This window comes from Rhinoraja longicauda, chromosome 16, assembly GCF_053455715.1.
Source record: "Rhinoraja longicauda isolate Sanriku21f chromosome 16, sRhiLon1.1, whole genome shotgun sequence".
In the NCBI taxonomy this organism is placed as follows: domain Eukaryota; kingdom Metazoa; phylum Chordata; class Chondrichthyes; order Rajiformes; family Arhynchobatidae; genus Rhinoraja; species Rhinoraja longicauda.
Genome location: NC_135968.1, coordinates 42,752,505 through 42,772,786, shown reverse-complemented (window position 1 = coordinate 42,772,786; position 20,282 = coordinate 42,752,505). Strand labels below are relative to the sequence as shown.

Below are 20,282 nucleotides of genomic sequence, written 5' to 3'. Positions count from 1 at the left end.
GTGAATCTCTGTCTCATCTGGAAGGGACACTGGGTGGAAGTGAGGAAGGAGATATATGGCCAGGTGTTATATTTCCTGCAATTACATGGGAAAATACCTGGGAAGGGGAGAGTTTGGGTGGGAAGAGATCGTGAACCAAGGAGTTGCAGAGGGATTGCCTCCACGAAAAGCAGAAAGGGGTAGGGACGGATCGGTGCGACTAATGTTGGGGTTAAGTTATAGGTGGCGGAAATGTCAGACCAGTTCCCTTGCTCCTTATCTTTCATCCTATTAGGTTGGTGGGGTGAAAAGTAAGGACCAGGGGAGCAGGAAGACATGAGGCTTTGGAGAGGGTTCAGAATGCTGCAAGGATTAGAGGGTATTAGCTATAAGGAGAGGTTGAACAAACTTGGATTGATTTCTGTGGAATGTCGGGGGCGAGGGGGAGACCTGACGGAAGTATATAAAGTTATGAGAGGCATAGATAAGGGAGGCAGCTGGAACCTTTAACCTGAGGGTGGACATGTCGAAGACGAGAGGGCATAGCATTAAAGTGAGAAGGTCAAATTTAAAAGGAGATGTGTGGGGCAAGTTATTTTACACAGGATGGTGGGAGCCCAGAGTGCTCTGCTAGGGATGGTGATGCAGACACATATGATCGAGGCATTTACGAAGCCTTTAGATAGATACACGGATATGCAGGAATGGAGGAATAAGGATCACAAGGAAACAAAGGAGGTAGGTTTAACCTGGCATCATGTTCAGCACGGATGTTGTAGGCCAAAGGGCCTGTTCCTGTGCTGTACTTAGGGTTGCCAACGGTCCCATATTAGCCGGGACATCCCGTATTTTGGCCTAAATTGGTTTGCCCCGTACGGGACTGCCCGTGCCCCATAGTAGGCCCAGACGGCGCCGGAGGCCCCGACACTTTAGCCTCGGGCACTGTAGGCCCGGATAATGTAGGCCCGGACACTGTAGGCCCGGACACTGTAGCCCCGAACACTGTAGCCCCGAGCACTGTAGGCCCCGACACTGTAGCCCCGGGTACTGTAGGCCCGGACGCTGTAAGCCCGGACACTGTAGGCCCGGACTCTGTAGCCGGGGGGCTGCTGTCGTCCCGGACAGTGTAGTCCTGGAGGCCAGAGCACCGGCCTGGTGGAGGTTGCATAGCAACCCGCCTCCCGGCCCGGGCGGCCACCATTGGTGGAGCGGGAGCAGGTGGCCGCAGGGCGCGGGGCGGTGACGTCACCCTTTGTCCCTTATTTGGGAGTGAGGAAGTTGGCAACCTAGCTGTACATTATTCTTTATACACTCTGTTACCTCTCAGGAAATGAGATTGGAGAAAATGTGGAATTCAGCTGCAAAGAAGCAAATATTATATGAAAACATAAACAAATTGAAGATGCTGAAAATCTAAAATTAAAACAGTAAAAAACAGGAAATAGACAGCAGACCAGGCAGCATTGCAGGAAGATAATAATATACAACCATAGGAAAGGGAATGGAGTACTAATTAATGGGTTTGGACGAGGATGGACATGAGTGTCTCTGCCTGCTCATGCCCCACCGAACTTATCTCTACCTACCTCGAATGTCTCTGCCTGCTCATGCCCCACCGAACTTATCTCTACCTACCTCGAAATTCTACCTCCTACCCAAAATCCACAAACACAATTGTCCCGGCAGACCCATTGTCTCTGCCTGCTCATGCCCCACCGAACTTATCTCTACCTACCTCCACTCCATCCTATCCCCCCTGGTCAAATCCCTCCCCACCTACGTCCAAGACACCTCACACGCTCTCCATCTCCTGGATAACTTCCGGTTCCCAGGCCCCCACTCCCTCATTTTCACCTTGGATGTCCAGTCACTCTACACTTCCATCCCCCACAAGGATGGTCTCGAAGCCCTCCGTTTCTTCCTCGACCGTAGAACCAGCCAATCCCCATCGACCAACACTCTCCTCCGCCTAGCAGAGCTGGTTCTTACTCTCAACAACTTCTCCTTTGACTCCTCCCACTTCCTCCAAACCAGAGGCGTAGCTATGGGCACTCGCATGGGCCCTAGCTACGCCTGCCTCTTTGTCGGGTACGTCGAACAATCCCTGTTCCAGACGTACACTGGCCCCATCCCCGAACTCTACCTCCGCTACATCGACGACTGCATTGGTGCTACCTCTTGCACCCATGCAGAACTCACTGACTTTATACACTTCACCTCCAATTTCCATCCTGCCCTTAAATATACCTGGACTATCTCTGACATCTCCCTCCCGTTTCTGGACCTCACCATCTCCATCACAGGAGAAAAACTAGTGACGGACATTTATTACAAGCCCACCGACTCGCACAGCTATCTGAACTACACTTCTTCCCACCCGGTCCCCTGCAAAAAGTCTATCCCCTACTCCCAATTCCTCCGTCTACGCCGCATCTGCGCCCGGGATGAGGTGTTTCAGACTAGGGCTTCCGAGATGTCCTCGTTTTTCAGAAAACGGGGCTTCCCCTCCTCCATTATAGATGAGGCTCTCACTAGGGTCTCTTCTACATCCCGCAGCTCCGCTCTTGCTCCCCCTCCCCCACTCGCAACAAGGACAGGATCCCCCTCGTTCTCACCTTCCACCCCACCAGCCAGCGGATCCAACATATCATCCACCAACATTTCCGTCACCTACAACAGGACCCGACCACTGGCCATATCTTCCCATCCCCTCCCCTCTCTGCATTCCGCAGAGACCGTTCCCTCCGCAACTCCCTGGTCCACTCGTCCCTTCCTACCCAAACCACCCTAACCCCGGGCACTTTCCCTTGCAACCACACGAGATGCAACACCTGTCCCTTTACCTCCCCCCTCAACTCCATCAAAGGACCCAAACATTCTTTCCAGGTGAGACAGAGGTTCACCTGCACCTCCTCCAACCTCATCTATTGCATCCGCTGCTCTAGATGTCAACTTATCTATATCGGCGAAACCAAGCGCAGGCTCGGCGATCGCTTCGCTGAACACCTGCGCTCGGTCCGCATTAACGCAACTGATCTCCCGGTGGCCCAGCACTTTAACTCCCCCTCCCATTCCCAGTCTGACCTCTCTGTCATGGGCCTCCTCCAGTGCCATAGTGAGGCCCGCCGGAAATTGGAGGAGCAGCACCTCATATTTCGCCTGGGCAGTTTGCGGCCCGGTGGTATGAACGTCGACTTCTCCAACTTCAGATAGCTCCTCTGTCCCTCCCTTCCCCTCCTCCTTCCCAAATCTCCCTCTATCTTCCTGTCTCCACCTATATCCTTCCTTTGTCCCACCCCCGACATCAGTCTGAAGAAGGGTCTCGACCCGAAACGTCACCCATTCCTTCTCTCCCGAGATGCTGCCTGACCTGCTGAGTTACTCCAGCATTTTGTGAATAAATCGATTTGTACCAGCATCTGCAGTTATTTTCTTATAGGATGGACATGAGGAATCCCTACGTGGGTTTTTAGCATGGGTTGTCTGGCCTGATTCTGTGATGAAATTCCTTGCAATGTGTAGACTTACTATTGCAGACTCTAGAATCAGTACAGGAGTAGCCCTAAACAATGCCCATGCAAGCCAGCAAAGTGGTTTGCTAACCTGCAGAGCAGTTCTGTCTACGAGAGATAGACACAAAAAGCTGGAGTAACTCAGCGAGTCTGACAGCATCTCTGGAGAAAAGGGATAGGTGATGTTTCGGGTCGAGAACCTTCTTCAGACTGAGAGTCTGGGGAGAGGGAATCGAGAGATACAGGCGTTGATATAGAGAGCTATAGAACAAATTAGACCAAGTGGACCCGTTGGGCCCAAACCTCTCCTGCATCGGTGCAGCACCCTCTCCCCCTCCCCCCTCCCCCCTCCCCTCTCCCCTCTCCACCCCTCCACCCTATCCCCTCCACCCCTCCCCTCTTCCTCCTCGCCACTTCCCCTCTCCCCTTCCCCCTCCCCCCTCCCTCCTCCTCCCTCCCCCCTCCCTTCTCCCCCCCCCCTGCCATCCCCCCTCCCTCCACCCTCCCTCCCCCTCCCCTCCTACTCCCCTCCCTCCTCCCCCCTTCCACCTCCCCTCCCCCACACTCCATCCCCTTCAATCCCCCTTATCCTCCCTCCTCCCCCCTCCCTTCCCGCCCCTCCCTCCACCCCCCTCCCTCCCTCCCTAGGAGATAGATTTAAACTTTAAAATGAGAATAACTTTGAAAATATAACACCGATTTCAATGAAACTTCTTCCATTAGCACCAAAGGGACGACGGTGAGTAAGGTGGGCCTAAAATTGTCACGCTATCGTGTACCGTTTTGGCTGTAGTTCAGGAACAAACAAACAAACAAGAGTTTTAGTATATAGATGAATGAAATATATGCAAAAAAGTAACAATGATAAAGGAAACAGGCCATTGTTAGCTGTGGGCTAGGTGAAAACAAATTGCAGACAATGAGACTGTTCTTTCCTACACATTCTGTCTACCCCGCCAATGCCTCCTCACTACACAACAGCTGTTCCTGTTGGAGTCAGCTGCTGAGAGGTTGGTATTTAATTCCAGACCGTGACTCCTCACAGTTAGAGTGGGCGGTAATGCTAACCTTCACCGACTGGGCTGTGAACCGACTCCACAAAGCATCACCAAGCAAGCCCGATTTTCATCCCATTAATTGTGTCCATTGCCCGAGTTGGAAATTGTCGCAAGTTGGAAATTGAATAAAGGGGAGGCCATTTAAAACGGAGGTGAGAAGAAACTTTTTCACCCAGATAGTTGTGAATCTGTGGAATTCTCTGCCACAGAAGGCAGTGGAGGCCAATTCTCTGAATGCATTCAAGAGAGAGCTGGACAGAGCTCTTAAGGATAGCGGAAGCAGGGGGTATGGGGAGAAGGCAGGAACGGGGTACTGATTGAGAATGATCAGCCATGATCACATTGAATGGCGGTGCTGGCTCGAAGGGCCGAATGGCTTCCTCCTGCACCTATTGTCTATTGTCTATTGATATGGGGAGAAGGTTACTGATTATGGATGATCAGCCATGATCACAATGAATGGCGGTGCGTACAGGCTCGAAGGGCCAAATGGCCTCCCCCTGCACCTATTTTCTATATGTCGACCAAAGATATTCTGAATGCAGCCCATCGGCCTTTGTGGAGAGCTTTCTTTCAAATAGCACAAACTACAGTTTCTTGTAATAATGAGATTGTCGGTTCTCCTGATGAGTTTACACGTGACTTCATTTATTATTGATGTCTTTTACTTCACTGCCCCCCACACTGTGTGCTGCAGCGTAAACGGCAGTGTTGAATGTTATTTTGGCTGGAATCTCGAGCAGTGTGGGTTGACACCGTCGCGGTTCCTGGTGCAAATTGGGATAGATGCTTTTATCTTTCCGTTACAAAGATTTATCCTGCAGGTTGCTCGGCTTCTTCTGTGCAACGGTTAAAGCCTCGACTAATGAATCCTCACCACCGCCTACATTTGGTTAACTGCAATGTTCCACCACCACAATCCTGTCACTGCTTATTTGACTTGCAAAAGACGGGAGAGGTGTCAGAGCCACACGCCAGACTGCAGAGGAGCTGTAGCTCCAGAGATTATCTTTTACTGACTTGGAGATATTTTAGCAGTTTCTGCGCCTCTGGGGATGATGGGAATTTCACTTGGAGCCTATAGTGGCCCTTAATTAAATCTCTGTACATTTGAACGTTGCTGCAAAGTAATTCTAAAGCTACAGATAGATTTATGCAGAATGACTTTTCCCAGGCCTCATTATGACGATATGCTTCTGCAACATTGCAGTGATAATCAGAACAATGATTCTAATACGATTATTTGGCACTTTAAGTTGTTTGGAAACAAGCTTATTAATAAATATGCGGGACTTTCCCTCTGGAGGAGAGGATTCGGCTTTTACAAGGAGGTTTGATGGACGACTTAAGTATTCTGACTTCCTGTGGAGGCAGTTGGAAAAGCCCTACTGATTTTGGCACACAGTTCTCATCGGGGAGGCATTGATGGTTTGCCAGAGGATTGGGAAGCATCAGTAAACAGCCCGTTTAATTGGAACGCAGGGATTTCTGCCTTCCGAGCAGATCTTAAAAGCGACAATTAACTTATTTCTTCCACACAACCCACGCAAGAGAGAATAAACTGCAGTTAAACAGTTAAACAAAAATGCATTTTCAACCGATCAGACAGCACAGGATTATCAACTCGGTATTTTCCTATTTTGACAAGGTGATTTTGGAGTGATTTTTATTGCCTCAGCAGTCTGTCGATGAGGAAACTTCCTGCTCCTCCTCCACCTCATTTGCAACAGAGTAGAGCAGTTTAGATTTCCACGTCTCAGTGGCATTACGGAATACACGCTGATGGGCACAGTTTCAGAAACGGAGGCAGCTCTCCTCCCTAATGATGCTGCTGGGATTCAGAAGAGCCCTCTGTGGCAATCCTGGGAGGAGGTGGTCAGTTCATGCGGTATCACAGTACGAACAGGTTTGGCGCAAGAAATAATTTCTCTGACCTCATCGGAAGGGCAAGAATGAGATATGTTTTGCCTGATCTCTGTTCCTGCAATCAGTATAACTTTATTGCATTTTTTGGTATCTTTCCCCTGAAACCAGCTTCATCCTTCACCCCATTCCATCTTCCTCTGTCTTCACTGGTGGAAGGTAGGGCGGCACGGTAGCGCAGCGGTAGAGTTGCTGCTTTACAGCGAATGCAGCGCCGGAGACTCAGGTTCGATCCTGACTACGGGTGCTGCACTGTAAGGAGTTTGTATGTTCTCCCCGTGACCTGCGTGGGTTTTCTCCGAGATCTTCGGTTTCCTCCCACACTCCAAAGACGTACAGGTATGTAGGTTAATTGGCTGGGTAAATGTAAAAAAAATTGTCCCTAGTGGGTGTAGGATAGTGTTAATGTACGGGGATCACTGGGCGGCACGGACTTGGTGGGCCGAAAAGGCCTGTTTCCGGCTGTATATATATGATGATATGATACGATATGATACGATCCGATACGATACGATACGATATGATACGATATGATACGATACGATAGAACTCTATTTATCCCAGGAGGGAAATTGATCTGCCAACAGTCATTAAAAATACATGAAACATGAAATTAAAGTGACTAGTGGAAAGGCTTGGGGGATGTGCAAAGATTGAGTAGGGGGAGGGGGGGGGGGAGGGGAGTCAGTCTCAGTCTACCCCACGACAGAAGGGGGAGGAGTTGTACAGTTTGATAGCCACAGGGAAGAAGGATCTCCTGTGGCGTTCTGTGCTGCATCTCGGTGGAACCAGTCTGTTGCTGAAGGTGCTTCTCAGGTTGACCAGCGTGTCATGGAGGGGGTGAGCTGTATTGTCCAGGATGCTAATTTTGCAAATTGTAGGTTAATTGGCTGGGCAAATGTAAACAAAAAATTATCTCCAGTGGGTGTAGGATAGTGTTAATGTGCGGGGATCGCTGGGCGGCGCGGACCCGGTGGGCCGAAGGGCCTGTTTCTGCGCTGTATCTCTAAATCTAAATCTAAATTAACCTACAAACCTGAACGTCTTTGGCGTGTGGGAGGAAACCGAAGATCTCGGAGAAAACCCACGCAGGTCACGGGGAGAACGTACAAACTCCGTACAGACAGCACCCGTAGTCGGGATGGAACCCGGGTCTCCGGCGCTGCATTCGCTGTAAGGCGGCAACTCTACCGCTGCGCCACCGTGACCACCCATATAAAGGCTGCATTTCCACTTCAGGAGAATTGGCTGGCAAGAGCACTTGTGGATGCAGATGCTACACGTGGTATTCAAGACGAAAGAGGTTGAATGTTGAGAAGCAATGTCAAGGGAAGCGTGGCACATTGTTTCAATGCATTTTGTACAAGGTGCAGTCTGCAGAATGTGTTGCTGACATTGGATGGAATGCAAATGGTGGAGAATTGGAAGCCAATCTAATCTGAATGGTGTTGAGCTTATTCAGCGTGCTTGGAATTGTTTCTATTCAGGCAAATTCTAACATATTCCTGCCTTGTACTATAAAGATTTTCGGATGTCAGTCACCACACGATACCCAGCTTTTGCCTAGATTTTACAGCCACCCTATTTTCATGACTGGTTCAGTTAAGTTTCTGGACAAGGTAATTTCCAGGGCCATGTGTAGGAACCAGTGAAGCTCATGCTATGGAATGACAAGGATGGATGTGGAAGGGATGTATCCACTAGTAAGAGAGTCTGGGACCAGAGGTCACAGCCTCAGAATTAAAGGACGTTCCTTTAGGAAGGAGATGAGGAGGAATTTTTTCAGTCAGGGGGTGGTGAATCTGTGGATTTCATTGCCACAGAAGGCCGTGGAGGCCAAGTCAATGGATTTTTTTAAGGCAGAGATAGATGGGTTCTTGATTAGTACGGGTGTCAGGGATTATGGGGAGAAGGCAGGAGCATGGGGTTAGGAGGGAGAGATAGATCATCCATGATTGAATGGCGGAGTAGACTTGATGGGCCAAATGGCCTAATTCTGCTCCTATCATTTATGAACCTGTGAACTTATGAAGAACTACACTTAATGCAAAATAGCAAAATGGTGCAAAGATTGTAGTGCGATTTGAAGTTGTGCAAAAAAATCTAAAGTGCAATAACTGGAATTTAGAAGGATGAGGGGGGATCTTATTGAAACATATAAGATAATTAGGGGATTGGACACATTAGAGGCAGGAAACATGTTCCCAATGTTGGGGGAGTCCAGAACAAGGGGCCACAGTTTAAGAATAAGGGGTAGGCCATTTAGAACGGAGATGAGGAAGAACTTTTTCAGTCAGAGAGTGGTGAAGGTGTGGAATTCTCTGTCTCAGAAGGCAGTGGAGGCCAGTTCGTTGGATGCTTTCAAGAGAGAGCTGGATAGAGCTCTTAAGGATAGCGGAGTGAGGGGGTATGGGGAGAAGGCAGGAACGGGGTACTGATTGAGAGTGATCAGCCATGATCGCATTGAATGGCGGTGCTGGCTCGAAGGGCTGAATGGCCTACTTCTGCACCTATTGTCTATTGTCTATTGTCTATAACTGAGTAACCGAAAGATTTTCCACCGCCCGGCGTGGCCTTCAATGTCGGGAGCCCCGACCGCCCCGATATGGCAATTTCGACTGCCTGACCGCGGGAGAAGACGGCAGGTAAGAGAGAAGACATTCTGGCCTTCCATCACAGTGAGGAGGTGACTGGAGGAGATTCACTGTGATGGATGTTTTTTGTTTTATGTTGGTTTTTGTGATTGTGTGTTTTATTGCTTTATTTTTTATTGCCTCTCATTGTTGACTGTGGGTAATGTAATTTCGTCCAAAAACATGTTTTTGGATGGCAATAAAGGTACTTTATACAATATTATCTAAGAGTAGTGGCAGCATCTCCAGGAAAGAGGTGATTGGTTCAGGAGTCTGATAGCCAGGACACCTGAGCTTTTCAAGCTCCTTTCTCGGCGGAAGAGAGAGAAAGGAAAGCCACAGCGACAAAGATCTTCTGAATAGGAAAATAACGGCAGATGCCGGCACAAATCGAAGGTATCGCAAAATGCTGGAGTAACTCAGTGGGTCAGGCAGCATCTCAGGAGAGAAGGAATGGGTGACGTTTCGGGTCGAGACCCCTCTTCGGAAGATCTTTTGAAGTTTTTTTTAACTCTCCCCGATCATTAAAGATATTTACTTAAAGTTGAATGAGATTTAAATTATAATATACCCTGGAATTTAGAAGGATGAGAGGGGATCTTATTGAAACATGTAAGATTATTAAGGGATTGGACACTGTTCTCTGGTTGTGGTAGGACGATGCAGTTGCCTGACAAACAGCATTCAGTTGCCTGATAACAGCATGTTGGGAAGGAACTGCAGATGCTGGTTTACACCGAGGATAGACGCGACATACTGGAGTAGTTCAGCTGACACAAGAAACTGCTCATGTTGATTTTCAAAAACGAACACAAAGTGCTGGTGTAAGTGGGCAGATCAGGCAACATCTCTGGAGGACATGAATATGTGCCGTTTCGGGTGAGAACCCTTCTTGAGATTGATTGTCGTAGTGGGGAGAAAGCTGGAAGAGAGGTAGGAGTGAGAAAAAGCCAGGCAAGTGATAGGTGGATACAGATTAGGGGAGATTAATTGGCAGATAAAGTCATAGTCATATGGTATGGACCCATTGGCCCAACTTGCCCATGCTGACCAAGATCCCCCCCCCATCACTAGTCCCACCCGCCCATGCTTGGACCATATCCCTCTAAACCTTTCCTTCCCATGAACCTGTGCAAATGTCTTTTAAATATTGTTATAGTCGCCTGGGCAGCTTGCAGCCCAGTGGTATGAACATTGACTTCTCCAACTTTAGATAGTTCCTCTGTCCCTCTCTTCCCCTCCCCCTTCCCAGATCTCCCTCTATCTTCCTGTCTCCACCTATATCCTTCCTTTGTCCCGCCCCCCTGACATTAGTCTGAAGAAGGGTCTCGACCCGAAATGTCACCCATTCCTTCTCTCCTGAGATGCTGCCTGACCTGCTGAGTTACTCCAGCATTTTGTGAATAAATACCTTCGATTTGTACCAGCATCTGCAGTTATTTTCTTATACTTATTATACCTCCTCTGGCAGCTTGTTCCATCTACCCACCAGCCTCTGTGTGAAAAAAGTTGCCCCTCAGATTCCTATTAAATCATTCCCCTCTCAACTTAAATCCATGTCCTCTGGTTTGTTACTCCCCCACTCTGGGGTAAAAGACTCTATTCTATCTATTTCCCTCATGATCTTAGACACATCTGTAAGATCAACCCTCATCCTCCGTTGCTTCAATGAATAAAGCCCCAGCCAGCCCAATCTCTCTCGATAGCGTAGGCCCTCAATTCCTGGCAACATCCTCATAAACTGTCTCTGCACTCCAACCAGCTTAACAATATTTTTCCTGTAATGGTGTTAGTATAACTGAATTGAATACTCCAAATGTGGCCTCACCAATGTGTTGTAAAACTGAAAAGTAACATCCTGACTTTTATACTCAATACCCTGACTGATGAAGGCCAAATGCCTTCTTGACCACCCTGCCTACTTGTGACACCACTTTCAAGAACTATGTACTTGCACTCCTAGATCCCTCTGTTTCTGCCTCACTCCCCAGAGCCCTGCCATTCACGGTGATGGTCCTGCCCTGATTTGACTTCCCTGCACCTCACACTTATCTGCATTAAACTCCATTAACCATTTCTCACTTCACTATCCCATCTGATCAAGATCCTGCTGTAATCTTTGATTGCCATCCTCACTATCTACATCACCATCCACTTTAGTATCATCTGCAGATGAACTCATCCTGCTTTGCACATTGTACAGATGGGCGGACAACTGTATCCACCTATCACTTACCTGGCTTCTCTTGCTCTCGCCTCTCTCCCCGCTCTCTCCACACTGCTACGTTCAGTCTGAACAAGGGTCCTGACCTGAAACATCTCCTCCAGAGATGTTGCCTGACCCATTGAGCCACCCCAGCACTTTGTGTCTTTTTTTAATGTGTATAAAAGCAAATGGCGAACAAAACCATTGCAAACCCATCCATCCCCCTTTGCACTGAAAACTCAGAAGAAAAGCTAATCAAGCTTCAATGGTAAAAGTGGTGTAGAGTAACAGGCTGATACCTACAGCAGATATAGAATCTATAACATCATCATCATATATATACAGCCGGAAACAGGCCTTTTCGGCCCTCCAAGTCCGTGCTGCCCAACGATCCCCGTACATTAACACTATCCTACACCCACTAGGGACAATTTTTACATTTACCCAGCCAATTAACCTACATACCTGTACGTCTTTGGAGTGTGGGAGGAAACCGAAGATCTCGGAGAAAACCCACGCAGGTCACGGGGAGAACGTACAAACTCCTTACAGTGCAGCACCCGTAGTCAGGATCGAACCTGAGTCTCCGGCGCTGCATTCGCTGTAAAGCAGCAACTCTACCGCTGCGCTACCGTGCCGGCCAGTAAAGCATAGGATAGGCCCTTTGGCCCATCTTGGCTGTCCCAACAATGACGGCATTCTAATTAATGCTAACTGCCTGCATACATGATCTGTAGTAGCCATTTATTCCCTGCCTGTTTATATGTCTATCGAAATGCCTCATAAACGTTCCTACAGGTACATTATCTGCTGCGATCACTTATCATGGCAGCATGTTCCAGGCACTCTCTCTGTAAAATACCTGCCTTGTAGATCTCTTCAAGCTTTCCCACCCTCATCTCAAACCTATGGCCTCTGTTATTTAGTATTTCTGCGCTGGGAAAAAGTCTCTATCTCCTCCACTATGTGCGGGGATCGCTGGGCGGCGCGGACTCGGTGGGCCGAAGGGCCTGTTTCCGCGCTGTATCTCTAAATCTAAAAAAATCTCACAATTTGATATACTTCCATCAGGATATCCTTCAGTCTCTGATGTTCCAAAGGAAACAACACTCAAACTTTGTCCAGCCTTCCTTTCATAGCTAATGCACTACAACCCACGTAACCCCCTGGTGAATGTCTTCTGAACCCTCTCCAAAGCCACGGCATCCTAAGGTGCGGTGACCAGAACTGCACACAATATTCCAAATGAGGCCCAGCCAAAGTTTTATACTGCTGTAACATTACTTGCTAACCTTCGCACTGAATGCCCCCAACAGATAAAGGCAAACATGCCATACACACCCTTTACCATCCTATCCTCTAACATTGGCACTTACACCGATCAGCCAAAACATCATGACCACCTGCCTAATATGCTGTTGGTCCTCCGTGTGCAGCCCCATACATGCACTGTGTATTGTGACACATTCCTCCCGTGACCACCATTAAAGTTTTCTGTGACTTGTGCCACAGTAGACCTTCTGTCGGTTCGGACCAGACGGGATAGCCTTCGTTGCCCTCGCGCATCGATGAGCCTTGGGCGCCCAACACCCTGTCGCCGGTTTGTGGTTTGACCCTCTTCGGACCACTGTCGGTAGGTACTCACCACTGCTGACCGGGAGCACCCCACAAGCCTTGCCTTTTTTTTGAAATGCTCTGACCCAGTCGTCTGGCCATAACAATTTGGCCCTTGCCAAAGTCGCTCAGGTCTTTATTCCTGCCCATTTCTCCTGCATCCAACACGTCAACATCAAGAACTGACTGTTCACTTGCTGCCTAATATATCCCACCCCTTGACAGGTGCCATTGCAACAAGATAATCAATGTTATTCACTTCGCCTGTCAGTGATCAGTGTATAAGGAGTTATGGACTTGCATCCTGAGATCCTTCTGAGCATCAATACTCCTGAGGGTCTTGTCATTTACTGCATGCTTCCCTTTTTTGCATTTGACCTCCCAAAATCCATTATCTCACACTTGTCCAGATTAAACTCCATCAACCATCTCTCTGCCCAGATTTCCAACAGTTCTGCTATGTCTTTTGACAGCCTATCCACAACTTCACCAATTTTTGAATCATCGGCAAATTTACTAATCAGGCCACCTATGTCTCCTTCCAATTCATTAATATATAACAAACAACCGAGTAACCTGCTCAATGGAAGTAATAAAGTGACCTTTAATGAAACATAAGGTGACAAGGAATAATCCTATCTAAGGTAGACAGCCCAGAAGACATTCACATGGCAATCGATCCCTCTGAGAAACCTCCACCAGGTACCGACCAACCGTAGATAACCTGGCGCAGTCTCAACACTCTGCGGACAGGCGTGGGGAGGAGCAAATCGAACACGCTGATGTGGGGATATACTGAAGATGCGGCAGACTGCCAGTGTGGACGGGGCCTCCAGACTATGGGACATCTCCTGAGCTGTGACGTGCTGCACAACACATGCACTGTTAAGGATCTTGCAGAGGCCAGCCACAAGTTACTAAAATTTGCTCGCTATTGGCAAACAGTTGAGTGATGACACGAAATAATAATAATCTAAGATAGACACAAAATGCTAGAGTACCTCAGCGGGACAGGCAGCATCTCTGGATAGAAGGAATGGGTGACGTTTCGGGTCGAGACCCTTCTGGCTGACGCGTAATCCACTCCCGGTAGAAGTTGGATGTCGAGGATTTGTGGCAGCATCTACCGTAAGACTGATGTAGGACCTGGGGATCAGCAGACAAGCCCTACGCCAGGCCATCAAGGAAACATCACGGGTGGCAGAGCGGAGTAGCCAGTGGCTCTGGCGGAAGAGAAAAGACCCCATCTGCTCTCCCAAATAAGCCGGCTAGGCAGATGCAGAGGGGGGTGGTTCTGGGACGCCAGAATGCACTGCTGAGCCTACTGGAGACGTCGTGGGTCCAATCAGCGAAACGTCGATGAAAGTAGGTGCCCACTTGATAACCCCAATGATGTGTCTGCTCAGCCTTTCTCAACATCGGAGGAGCATAGGTGAATGCATAAGCCTCCCATCACCACCGGGAGCAAGTTGACATTTGGCACTTTGGATTTTAACCACGTCCTGTGTATTTGAAAACTGCTGAGTTTGCAGTAGCAAATGTCTTCATTGTCCCATCTGCCCCACATGTATGCCCAGTTTTATGTTGGTGGAGAATGGGTGGTTATCACTACTTGACAAATAGCACTCACTATGTTGTATTTGTAGACCAAGATACTGTCGGTAACTAAAATATTTCAACCAACGATATATATATTATGCTCCAGGAAATATCGCAATGTTTGTGTAATACGGATGACATTCTAACCATGGTTGTCAATGTGGAAGCAGGCAGTTGGGGGAATGTTCAGAAGACTCCATCAACAGAGTGACAACCTTAACAAAAGACTTCATGTCGAAAGAACGACATATTTAGATCAATGAGGAGCTGTAAATGGTCTGCATCCATTCACGGAAACGCACAGAAGACGCTCAACCTTACAGTTTTTCAGTCATTTCCAGGGATGATCCGTTAATATGCCAAATGTATTGCAAGCGATGTAGGCTTATCCGTTGGGGCCTCCATGCAAAGTTGTCATGCACTGGCTCAATCTTGCCTTCATCTTCAATCCCTCCCTGACTTTACAACAGCGTTGATTCCATGTCATCGAGTATTAATGAAAGGTAGTTTAGTTTAGAGACACAGGCCCTTCGGCCCACCGGGTCTGCACCGACCAGCGATCCCCACACATTAACACTATCCCACACCCACTAGGGACAATCAATTTTTACATTTACACCTAGTGGAGCGTGGGAGGAAACTGAAGATCTCGGAGAAAACCCACGCAGGTCACGGGGAGAACGTACAAACTCCGTACGGACAGCACCCTTGGTCAGGATCGAACCCGGGTCTCTAGCGCTACATTCACTGTAAGGCAGCAACTCTACCGCTGCACCACCGTGACCGTCCCGGTAAACCAGGACAATGTGGTAAAGATTACTAAACAGTGCATGGGGATTGTAAGAAAAGCCTTGGAAGTCAGTTCGTTTTACACTGATTGAGTCATCAGTTCATAAGTGATAGGACCAGAATTGGGCCATTCGGCCCATCAAGTCTACTCCGCCATTCAATCAAGGCTGATCTATCTCTCCCTCCTAACCTCGTTCTCCTGCCTTCTCCCCACAACCCCTGGCACCAACCTGAGTTGGAGCAGTATTTAGTTACTTCATGAGTATTTAGTTACTTCATGAGTTTTCAGGTGTATCACACACCCTGACTAAAAACAAAAACACATTGTATTCAGATAGGGATGGAAGCAATGGCAATTATACAAGATTTTACTCATATTTGCTGGGATACTAATTCAGAATGGTTACTGCGGGAGACTGGTGGTGGCACTCCAGCCTCACAGCCAGCCAGCCGTGATCCACCTCAGTTTGTTCACTGCCACATCAAGCCACGGCAGGTGCCATCTCCCTGCACGTAACCTTATCTCTGGAACAAGTAGATATCAAGAACTCCGAAATGAGACTTATTGATCGATTATAGCTCTGCCTTCTGCCGAGTGTTGGGATCCCGTTGGAGGTGGCGAAAAAGGCGGAGGATTATGTGTTGTATGCGACGGCTGATGGGGTGAAAGGTGAGGACCAGGGTGACTCTGTCTCTGGTGTGACTGGGGGGAGGGGGAGCAAGGGCGGAGCTGCGGGGTACCAAGGAGACATCTATAATGGGAGAGGGGAATACCCCCGTTCCCTCAAGAATGTTTATGGATTTTGGGGGAGAAGGTAAAGCCGGGCTGTGCGGGGCTGGGAAACGATAAGGTTGGGGGCTGTGGAAGGCAGACAGACAGACAGAAGTGATGAAATCAGAAATGGCCTGTGAGATTATGGCCTGGTGCTCATCTGTGGGGTCATGGTCCAAGGATAGGTAGGGGAGGTGTCTGAGAGCTGGCGTCTGGCCTTAGTGCGGTGGAGGTCAGCTCGCCAGACTACCACGGCACCTCCCTTGTCGGTGGGTTTGATGATAATGTCAGGCTTGCTGCAGAGTGAGCGGAGAGCTGTTCGTTCAGAGGGGGTGAGGTTGGAGAAGGTACAGGGAGTGAAACGTTGAGACGGTTGATGTCACGCCGACAGTTAGTCCACATTCTTTAGGGATACCTGGACATCCGAGATGTCCTTATTCTTTAGGGAACGGGGGTTCCCCTCTCCCATCATAGATGAGGCCCTCACTCATGTCTCCTCGGTACCCCACAGCTCCGCCCTTGCTCCCCCTCCCCCTAGTCACAACAGAGACAGGTACATTTGCCTGCAACCGCAGGAGATGCAACACCTGAACAGCATCTCATATTTCGCTTGGGCAGCTTGCAGCCCAGTGGTGTGAATATTGATTTATCTCACTTCAAGTAGCCCCGGCATTCCCTCTCTCTCCATCCCTCCCCCACCCAAGTCGCACCAGCTTCTCGTTTTCACCCAACAAACAGCTAACAATGGCCTGTTTCCTTTATCATCTTTACTTTTTTGCATACCTTTCATTCATTGTTCTTTATCTCTCCACATCACCGTCTATATCTCTCGTTTCCCTTATCCCTAACCAGTCTGAAGAAGGGTCTCGATCAGAAACGTCACCCATTCCTTCTCTCCAGAGATGCTGCCTGTCCCGCTGAGTTACTCCAGCTTTATGTGTCTATCTTTGGTTTAAACCAGCATCTGGAGTTCCTTCTTACACCTGTCCCTATACCTCCTCCCTCGTCTCTGTCCAGACAGTACTTTCAGGTTAGGCAGAGGTTCACGTGCACCTCCTCCAATTTCATCCACTGCATCCGTTGTTCAAGATGTGGACTCTTATACATCAGCGTGACCAAAAGTAGACTGGGTGATCGTCTCACTCAGTCCGCCTGAACCTACCTGTTCTCCCGGTTGCTAAACACTTTAATTCCCCTTCTGATTCCCACACCGAGTTTTCTGTACCAGGTCTCCTCCATTGTCAGAGTGAGGGGAAATGCAAATTGGAGGAACAGCGTCTCATATTTTGCTTGGGCAGCTTACAGCCCATTGGTACGAATATTGATTTCTCTAACTTCAAATAACCCCGGCATTCCCTCTCTCTCCATCCCTCCCCCACCCAAGTTGCACCAGATTCTTGTTTTCACCAAACAAACAGATAACAATGGCCTGTTTCTTTTATCATTGTTACTTTTTTGTATATTTTTCATTCATTGTTTTTTATCTCTCTACATCATTGCCTATATCTCTCATTTCCCTTTTCCCTAACTAGTCTGAAGAAGGGTCTCGACCCGAAACATCACCCATTCCTTCTCTCCAGAGATGCTGCCTGTCCCACTGAGTTACTCCAGCATTTTGTGTAAGGCAGCAACTCTACCGCTGTGCCACCATGCTGGTTGGTTTGGGAATATCTTTGCCCAAGACTACAAGAAATTGCAGAGAGTTGTAGATGTGCCCCATCAGTCCATCACACACATCCGACTCTCCATGATTGAATTCATCTATACCTCATGCTGCCTTGAAAAGCCTTGTCCCACGCCAGCCATTCCTTCTTCTCCTCTCCCTGTCGGGCATAAGGCACAGAAGCTTGAAAACACGCACCACCAGACTGAGAAACAGCTTCTCCCCCTCTGTCATCAGGCTTCTGAATGGTACGTCGGTACATGTGACAAGAACGAACTTAAACCTAAACCTAGCTACTGGCCACCAGAGGTTGTCTCCAATTTTGGTTGCTGTGTTTTCAATTCCATCAAGAATACAGAGTCTTGGCCATTTTACTATCTCAAAGTAACTACGATATTGAACAGAGAATTGAACCTAAAACCCTTTGGTAAGAGCCTCGTAGAGAAGCCACACATTATGTAAACAAAATGTAAATTCTGCATGTGATGGAAGACTCGCCATTCCAAGAAATGGAAATAGTTAAAGCTACCTCAGAACACAAGGTATAATTATGTTCAAAATGTTACTTCACTGGAAGAATGAATTCGCCATTTGAGTGGAGAATTGGCTTCCAGCAATTCTAGCTGCAGATTAGTTATTGGACATTTCTGCCCTCCAAAACTTGTGTCACAGCTAATTAGGAAATGCATCGTCAGGAAAAATGTGCTTTCGCCAGCTACCAGCAGCAGGTATCGACAAGAATGAACTCGTGTCAGGCTTACAAGAGAGTGGCTGTGCTAAAGTAGCAAGAAGCACTTTGTCCCCCTTCATTATCCCAATAATTCCCAGTTGGCGCATTGAGCAGCAGGTTTTGAGATTTGTACAACATAATTGCACAGCTTGTCGAACACCAGTAATAAGGCCGTTGCTGTGTCGTGTGATTTGTGCCAATAGTCATATATTGTTCATTACAGGCCTTTACACAGCACAGCTGTTTAGGTGTAAAGAGGCTAAATTGCTGAAACGCTTTGTGTAAGACAAATGTACTACATCCTGTAGGCTTTTCATTGACATTTTATGCCTCTTTAATGTCTTTGCAACTTCCTTTCCAATAGCAATAAATAGCAAGTAAAAGGTTCGAACAGGAAATAAAAATTCCCATGATGTTTCCGTAGGGCAGATTTTCATGAAAAATTGCTCGCAAATTTGCCTGAAAAATATGTCAAGCTGGTAAATTAATTTTTATATACTACAATGTTACTACGAATCGCACTAGTTTAGACAAGTGTTTTTTTTTCACTTTGGCAACTGGTGTAATTTGATTAAGCCAGCTGAAATTGATTCCAACACATATTTCCAACTCCCCGCTTCGATTAATCTGAACAAACATCCCTGCCTGAAACATCACCAGCCTACCTTTCTCTACAGATACTGTTGATCTATTGAATTCCTCCAGCACTTTGTATTTTGCTCAAGATTCCAGCATCTGCGATCTCTTATATCTCGGAACCCAATTTAAAATACTTCAATTTGACATTAGAAATTATTTATGTGCAGGAAGGAACTGCAGATGCTGGTTTACACCATAGATAGACACAAAATGCTGGAGTAACTCTGGAGAGAAGGAATGGGTGACGTTTCTAACTCTGACTCTTCCCTCCTCTTTCTTGATCAGTCTGTCTCCATCTCAGGGAACAGGCCATCGACTGACGTCTGCTACAAAACCACCGACACCCACGGTTATCTGGACTACACTTCCTCCCACCCTGCCTCTTGTAAAGACACAAGCCCCAACTCTCAATTTTTCTGTCTCCATCGCATCTACTCCGAAGATGAGGCTTTCCATTCTCGGAAATCTGTGATCTGTTCATAAACGTGGTTTCCCTCCTGCTGTCATAGATAGAAACGTCGAAACATAGAAAATAGGGTAGGCCATTCAATATGATCTGCCAAAATCAGTACCCCGTTCCTGTTTACTCCCCATACCCCTTGATTCAGTTAGCCCGAAGAGCTATATCTAATTCTCTCTTGAAAACATCCATTGAATAGATCTCCACTGCCTTCTTTTGTTTAGTTTAGAGATACAGCGCGGAAACTGGCCCTTTTGGCCAACCGGGTCCGCGCCGACCAGCGATCCCCGCACATTAACCCACTAGGGACAATATACACACTAGGGACAATTTTTACATTTACCAAACCAACTAACCTACATACCTGTACGTCTTTGGAGTGTGGGAGGAAACCGAAGATCTCGGAGAAAACCCACACAGGTCATGGGGAGAACGTACAAACTCCGTACAGACAGCACCTGTAGTCGGGATCGAACCCGGGACATTGGCGCTGTATTCGCTGTAAGGCAGCAACTCTACCGCCGCGCCACCTGTGAATTCTGTGAGTTCTGTGGCAGAGAATTCCACAGATTCACAACTCTCTGGGTGAAAAAGTTTTTCCTCATCTCAGTCCTAAATGGCCTACCCCCTATTCTTAAACTGTGAGCCCCGGTTCTGGACTCCCCCAACATCAGGAATATATTTCCTGCATCTAGTCTGTCCAAT

At 47.9% G+C, this 20,282-nt stretch overlaps 1 protein-coding gene across 3 annotated transcripts in view; it reads left to right on the top strand.

Annotated features, from left to right (window-relative positions):
• Nucleotides 1-20,282, top strand: part of hs3st1l1 (heparan sulfate (glucosamine) 3-O-sulfotransferase 1-like1) — a 204,765-nt gene that overhangs the window by 85,532 nt on the left and 98,951 nt on the right. Inside the window, exon 1 of one of the 3 annotated variants that reach the window (XM_078412875.1) lies at nt 6,341-6,455. The exons of the other annotated variants lie outside the window; for them this stretch is intronic. The gene's annotated coding sequence lies outside the window, so the exon portion shown is untranslated. Of the gene's footprint in view, nt 1-6,340; nt 6,456-20,282 lie in introns of those variants that run through there. 3 annotated transcript variants of the gene reach the window in all.